Below are 8293 nucleotides of genomic sequence, written 5' to 3' on the forward strand. Positions count from 1 at the left end.
AGACTTTAATGATGCTTCTTCAGCGGTGTCTACGGGCAGAAAGGAGCAAGGTGACGAACGTATCTCTGCATTCTTTATGTGATAATTTGAATAGATCAGTCCTTTAGACTCAAAGGCTGTTTATTTTTGTTTTCTCTCTATGTCAGGACAGTCTTTTTCCCTGTGTCCTTGGTAATTTTTAAACTGAGACTTCATATTTTGTTGAACCTATTCTGTAGAAATCTGAAGAACTAGATTGAAGATTCTTCCTTTAGGGATAATTTGCATTTAGCACTATTGGGGCAACCACCAGCCTGGGACCATTTCAGCCACGCTTGAGAATTTAAGATTAAAAATGAGAGTTGCAGGTTCAACATGTCAGGAAACTTCAAGCTTAGTCTTCCAATTCCATGGTGACAGAGCAACTCTCCATTCCTATTCTCTGCTTTGGCTTCAGCTTTGTCTCATCCTACCTGGAGAGACCTCTACTCTCTTGGGCGCTCTACAAAGTATTAAAAATGTTGTTGTGATATATCCAGGAGCTAGTTATGTTCTAATGAAAGGACCATTCGATTTCTAGTTCACCACGTTGTCATATGATTAATTTTCTACAATTAATGTCTCATTTACTTGGATATTTTAGCTTCATATGGACTCACTTGTCAAGGATAACAAACAGCTGAAAATACTAGTGCTTGTTTAGGTCATGGTTTCTCCAAAGGTATCTCACATGTTGCTAGTACTTTTTAAGCTGTTAATAAATGTAAGAGGAGACCAAGATGATGTAGTCAAATAACTGTGGAAAATACCGGGTCATAGCCAGAAAGTTTTCTTCATTGAAGGACCTGTCAGATTCTCAAGTACAAATGGTCTCTGACTTATGAGGGTTTGGCCTATAATGTTCCAACTTTGTGATGGTGCTAAAGGGATACACATATGGCAATACAAAATAATTTATTCAATAAATAACATGAGATATTCAAAACTTTGTTGTCAAATAGGCTTTGTGTTCAGTAATTTTGCCCAGCTATAGGCTAATGTAAGCGTTCTGAGCATGATTAGGTAGGCTAGGGCTCAGCTATGATATTCGATAGGTTAGGTGGGCTGCGCATGGTGGCTCACACTTGTAATCCTCGTGCTGTGGGAGGCTGAGGTGGGAGGATTGCTTGAGACCAGGGGTTCAAGACCAGCCTGGTTAATACAATAAAATCTTATCTCTACTAAAAATTTTAAAAAAAGAAAAAAAGCTGGGTATGATGGCACATATCTCTAGTCCCAGCTACTTGATAAGGGGAGGCAGAAGAATCGCCTGAGACTGGGAATTTGAGGCTACAGTGAGCCATGATTGTGTCACTGCACTCCAGCCTGGGTAACAGCGTGAGACCCTGTCTAAAAAAAAGTAGTTGTATTAAATGCATTTTTGGCTTATGATCTGTTCAACTTATAATGGGTTGATTGGGACGTAACCCCATTGTGAGTAGAGGAGCACCTGGATCCTACCGTGCATTGCTATAATGTAGAGCTTTTCTTCATCTTCTTTAACCATGGAGCCTTCTTAGTCTTCCTTTCTGGACTGATTTTTGGATCTGCTTTTTCAATGAACATTCCCTGAGGAATGCTGTTCTATTTCAGCCCCTTCATTTTAAAGGTGAGGAAACGGAAGCTCTGTGACCATTACAATGAGTAGGTGTTAGAATTAGAGCAAAACTACTTTGCATGATTAATTCCAGTGTGCTTTCTACCACTGAACATTTCCATAAGTGGAGAACCCATTTCCTCCCTGGTAAAAGTGTTCCTATATGTGACGTGTCCTGCCATTAGACATGTGTGTTACGAAGAACTGACCATCTTGGGTCAGATTTATAGATTGTTGTCAAAATATATATTGGATTTTAAGGTGAGGGCAGTGAGAGTGATATTATCAAAAGTAAAATATATAGTTGTTGTTTTTTTTTTTTTCCTATTTAGAGGTATAGTTTATGCTGTATGGTTTCCCAATAATTAGTTGAGGTGATTTAGAAATGTATTTGTATACTCTAGGGTATTGCTGTTGAAATACAGATGAGCAAGGCATTAATAGTAAGTTCAGAGCCCAATTTATCTGGATGAAAGCCTTTGAAATGAAATGTGCATTATTTAACTGTCCTGTTCTTTGACATACAATGGGCATACTCATAACTGAATTTAGGGACATTGGATTTAAAATGCCAACTTTAATCTACACTCCCATTTTAAGCCCCATTCTCTAAAAATAAAAAATAAAACAAACAGTATTTGTAACTCAAAATTTTGCTGAATTTATGTTTTCCTTTCTTGCCTTCATGTACTTTGATTATACTTTACAGGTATTTTTTCTTTTTTGAAATGGAGCCTCGCTCTGTCGCCCAGGCTGAAGTGCAGTGGTTTGATCACAGCTCACTGCAACCTCTGCCTCCCAGGTTCAAGTGATTCTTCTGCCTCAGCCTCCTGAGTAGCTGAGACTACAGGTACCTGCCACCATGCCCGACTATTTTTTGTATTTTTAGTAGAGATAGGGTTTCACTGTGTTAGCCAGGATGGTCTCCATCTCCTAACCGCGTGATCCACCCGCCTCGGCCTCCCAAAGTACTGGGATTGCAGGTGTGAACCCCCTTGCCCGGCCTATTTACAGGTATTTTTAAGGCTCCTGCTGGTAGTTCTCTCTGCAAGTAGATATTTGTTATTATTGTAATGTCATGAGCAGTTGGTGGTGAATTAAAATTTGAAGACACTTTATCCGTCATTCACTGAATTATAAAATACTGGAGTTTGAAGTTTCTTAGATTGTGGAATCTAAGTTAGGAGTCTCACATTCTGAATTAACCCCCAAGTGAGGGGTATAGAGACTCCACTACTTGATGGTATTTTTTCTATTGTTTATTAGGCATTTTTATTGGGTATCTATTAAGTTGTAGGCATTATGATGTGCACCTGTAAAACAGTTTGTGACCAAAGAAGCTTGTAATCATGTCGGGGCCAGACAAGTAAATTGATGGTTAGAAGTCAACATGAAGCTTATTCACAATAGCAAAGATGGAATCAACATACGTGCTCATCCATGATGGACTGGATAAAGAAAATGAGGTACATATGCACCATGGAATACTATGCAGCCATAAAAAAGAAGGTCATGCCCTTTGCTGCAGCATAGATGGAGCTGGAGGCCACTATCCTAAGTAGCATTAGAAATTAGAATTAAAGCAAGAACAGAAAACCAAACACTGATGTTGTCACTTATAAGTGGGAGCTAAACCTTGAGTACATACGGACACAAGGAAAGAAACAACAGACACTTGGACCTACTTGAGGGTGGAGAATGTGGGGAGAGTGAGCATTGAAAATCTACCTATTGGTTCCCATGCTTATTACCTGGGTGATGAAATAATCTATACACCAAACCCCAGTGGCATGGAATTTACCCATGTAACAAACCAGCTCATGTACCCCTGAACCTAAAATAAAAGCTAGAAAGAAAAAAAGAGTCAACTTGAGTGTTTGGGCAGTTGTATGCTCAAAGAGCCCCCTGGAACCCTAAAGAGGGCATCTGAGTCAAACAGGGATGTGAGGAATGGCCTTTTGGAATGAATATAGAATCAGTTCTTTCAAACATTCACCACTCTCTTTAAATCCCCTGCTGATCTCTTTTCTCTTAGAATGAATTTTTCTCTATGAAGCAGCTATTAAGCAAGACATGTGTTCTCTCCTCACTTGTGTCAGCTTTCTTCATCTTTTCTCATTCATCATGGTGGGAGTTGTACTGGGGAAGAGCTGTCCTTTTTGTCCAAAGCAAATTCTGCTCACCCAGGTCCCCCTCCAACCTATGACCCAACCTAGTCCCCTCCCTCCTGGGATCCTGTTCCCTTTCCCCAACATGAATATTTGTGCATACACACACCTCCAACACTCCATCCCAAGATCCCCATCCTGTCCCCTTCTGAAACACCACAGGATGCCACACCCATCTCCTATTCTCCTGCCCTAGAGGATGGCAACACTCTCCAATATTTTCCCCTCAGCCCATAAGCTTTAGAGATATCACCCATCTTGAAATAAACAAAGCAGGAATTTTGACCCTTTTCCTTGACCCTCATTCCTTCTGTGTGTTGCTTTAATGCCACCAATACCACCACAATTTAAAAATGCTCATTATTCCTCCTTTCCCTTCTCCCAATTGTTCTTCTCTCCATGGTTTGACTTCTGCTCTCACCCTTGCTTTGAAATTGGTCTGATGAAAGTCATCACGACTTTCCAATGGACTACGAACTAGTTCCAGTCTTCATCTTACTTGATGTTCCTGTAGCATTGGTCCCTGCTGAATGTTCTCTTCTAGAAGTACTCGCTTGACCTCGGTAGCACCCTGATTCTGTTCTCCTGCAGTCTAATTGGTAGTGGTTTCTCAGTCTCCTCTGAGAGTAACTCCTCCCCAGCCTTCTGTCTTTACCCAGTTAATTAGACCCAATGGTAAACCATCTCCAAAAACTCAACTTTAAATATTAATATAAAGATCCACATAATTAAATGAAAAAGAATTGAAAAAGTATACCACGCAATCATTAAGAAAATGATTAATATCATTAATGTTAGTATCAATCAAATAGATATCAGCACACAAATATTAGCTGGTATTTAAAAATACATAGTAATAAAGCAGTCAGTTTGTTGAGATGACCTAACAGTCTAAATATGTATATACATAATAGAACTTCAATATCTGAAGCAAAAGCAGAGGAAACTAAAAGAAGAAACAGACTACCTCACAATTATAGTTGGAGACAGCAAGATTCTCTTCCAGTGTAATTGGAAGAGTAATTCTAGTTAATATTTACAGGACGCTCCATCCAATAACAGTAGAATATTCATTCTTTTCAGATATGCATGGAACATTCAACAAAGTGAACTGTGTTATGGGCCATAAAAAGCCTTAATAAATTTAAAAGGTTTGAAATTATGTTCTCAGGAGTTTAAACAGGAAATCAACAGAAAGGTATCTGAAAAATCTCCAAGTACTTGGAAAATGACAACACACTCTTTAGTAACATAAGGAATGAAAGAAGTCGTCACAGGAAAAGTTAAAAAATATTTTGACCTGAGTGTCATTTAAGAAACTTGAAAAAGGAGTGAATTAAACACAGAGTAAGTAGTATGAGGGAAATGATGAAGATGGTACCAGTAGATAAATAAAAGATGCACAAGAAAATCATGAAAATTGATGAAATCAAAAGCTGGTTACTTGAAAGCAATCTATATAATTAACATTCAAGCGGTCTAATCAACAGAGAGAGGAGGGGTGCAGTGCCTCATTCCTGTAATCCTAGCACTTTGGGAGGCTGAGTTGGGCAGATCACCTGAGTTTGGGAGTTTGAGACCAGCCTGACCAACATGGAGAAAACCTCTCTCTACTAAAAATACAAAATTAGCCGGGTATGGTGCCACATGCTTGTAATCCCAGCTACTCAGGAAGCTGAGGCAGCAGAATTGCTTGAACCCAGAAGGTGGAGGTTGCAGTGGGCTGAGATGGTGCCACTGCACTCTAGCCTGGGCAACAAGAGTGAAACTCTGTCTCAAAAAATAAAAAATAAAAAAATTAAAGACAAAAATCTCCAATTTCAGGAATGACAGAGGAGCATTATTACATGTAAAGACTAATGAGTTATGATGAATAGCTATAGGCCAGTAAGTTTGACAACTTAAATGAAATAGCTAAGTAACTACTAAAGCTCAGTCAAGAAGAAATACACACCACACGATCCAGCAATTCCACTCCTTGTATCTATGCAATCCAGTGTTCTCTGGATTCTTGTAACTGTCTTGGACTGAACCCTCAGGATTAGACCACAACCTAGTTGTTGCTTTCTTGGGGCAGAAAGTAGGATAAGCATTAACTGAGGGAAGAGAAAGATGACCTCAACTTGGAGATCAAAGTGGGGCAAAAGTTTCTAAGGAGAGGGTTGATCATGTAAAAGCGTCAGAACGATGGTCTGGGAACATGGTGGGAACCTGGAGACGCTGTATTTCTTCTGGCCTGACTCCTAAAAAGTTTTAAGAAAGGTGGCATCATCAAGGAAAAACTGGTTTTCAGGCTAAGGGAGTGGAAGGAGTTACCTAGAAAAAAAATTGCCAGGATCAGGAATTTATTGATAACAGAGCACTTATAGATCACCACTCTAGAGGATAACTCAAGTCCCACTTATTAGGTTTTGAATCTAAGCATAAAATAGACCATTTAATAGAAAACTCAAACTTGCTGCTATTCTGGTAAATATTTAGACCATCTAGTGCCATTATGAGCATTACATTTTTGATTAATATGTCCTACTGAATTTTACCTATTCCCGATTAACAGAAATTTAAAAAAAATTAAACATAGAAGCCACTTGGGTGCAGTTGTTTAACAAGCTTTATAGTTTTTTTGTTTTGTTTTGTTTCTTTTTTGAGATAGAGGCTCGCTCTGTCACCAGGCTGAAGTGCAGTGGCACGATCTTGGCTCACTGCTGCAACTTTTGCCTCCTGGGTTCAAGTGATTCTCCTGCCTCAGCCTCCTAAGTAACCAGGACTACAGGCATGTGCACCACCACACCTGGCTAGTTTTTTGTATTTTAGTAGAGACTGGGTTTCACCATGTTTGCCAGGCTGGTCTCGATCTCCTGACCTTGCGATTCACCTGCCGTGGCCTCTCAAAGTACTGGGATTACAGGTGTGAGCTACCACTCCCAGCCAAGCTTTATAATTTTTAAGGTGATTTTGTTCTGATGGGTTTATGAACAGACCTGTAGGTTATTAGACAAAGGTACAGGCTCCAGACACAGATGGTTTGGTTTGGATTCTACTTCTGCCATCTAAACATGAATGATTTGGGGTAAATCAGGTGATTTCTTTCTTTTTTTTTTAATTTTTTTTTTTTTTTAAATCCTACAGCACCCAGTATTCGCAAGGCGAGTCCTATCCAAGTACTAACCAGGCCCGAACCTGCTTAGCTTCCGAGATCAGACGAGATCGGGCGCGTTCAGGGTGGTATGGCCGTAAACGGGAGATTTCTTTCAACCTGAGGTTCTCCCTCTGTAAAATAGGGATAATGCCTAGTTCAAAACTGTTCTGAAGGTTATATGAAATAATTCTTTTTTTTTTTTTTTTTTTTTTGCCAGATCTGAGTCCTTTGGTTTATTTTACAAAAATATCATGATTGGAAACCATCTATCATGTAATAAATGCTGAGCTAATCAATATGTGATTTTGGTGAGATATTACAAAAATCATGACAACTTAACATATTTCTAGAACTTCCAGGAGATTTATAGCAAGTTTGGGATATTAACATGCAGTAAACACTCACACCTACCATGTGGGAGACCACCAGGTACTTTTCCTATATACATACAACTGTTAGGCAAAGCCAATATATATATTTTTTCTTTTATCCCACTCCTTTTTTTTCCCCCATTTATTTTATTGCATTTTAGGTTTTGGGGTACATGTGAAGAACATGCAAGACTGTTGCATAGGTACACACGTGGCAGTGTGATTTGCTGCCTTCCTCCCCATCACCTACATCTGGCATCTCTCCCCTTGCTATCTCTCCCCAGCTCCCCACCCCCCATCATCCCTCCCCTATCTCCCCCAACTGACCCCAGTGTGTAGTGCTCCCCTCCCTGTGTCCATGTGTTCTCATTGTTCAACACCTGCCTATGAGTGAGAACATGTGGTGTTTGATCTTCTGCTCTTCTGTCAGTTTGCTGAGAATGATGGTTTCCAGGTTCATCCATGTCCTTACAAAGGACACAAACTCATCATTTTTGATGGCTGCATAATATTCCATGGTGTATATATGCCACATTTTCCCTGTCCAGTCTATCGTCGATGGGCATTTGGGTTGGTTCCAGGTCTTTGCTATTGTGAACAGTGTTGCAATGAACATTCATGTGCACGTGTCCTTATAGTAGAACGATTTATAATCCTTTGGATATATGCCCAGTAATGGGATTGCTGGGTCAAATGGAATTTCTATTTCTAGGTCCTTGAGGAATTGCCACACTGTCTTCCACAATGGCTGAACTAATTTACACTCCCACCAACAGTGTAAAAGTGTTCCTACTTCTCCACATCCTCTCCAGCATCTGTTGTCTCCAGATTTTTTAATGATCGCCATTCTAACTGGCGTGAGATGGTATCTCAATGTAGTTTTGATTTGCATTTCTCTGATGACCAGTGATGATGAGCATTTTTTCATATGTTTGTTGGCCTCATGTATGTCTTCTTTTGTAAAGTATCTGTTCATATCCTTTGCCCACTTTTGAATGGG

At 39.6% G+C, this 8293-nt stretch overlaps 1 pseudogene; it reads right to left on the reverse strand.

The window, feature by feature from the left end:
• Nucleotides 1-6903: 6903 nt before the first annotated feature.
• On the reverse strand, nt 6904-7022 carry LOC116549869 (annotated as a pseudogene).
• Nucleotides 7023-8293: the final 1271 nt, after the last annotated feature.

This window comes from Sapajus apella, unplaced genomic scaffold (assembly GCF_009761245.1).
Source record: "Sapajus apella isolate SASKATOON/1434 unplaced genomic scaffold, GSC_monkey_1.0 scaffold6, whole genome shotgun sequence".
NCBI lineage: Eukaryota > Metazoa > Chordata > Mammalia > Primates > Cebidae > Sapajus > Sapajus apella.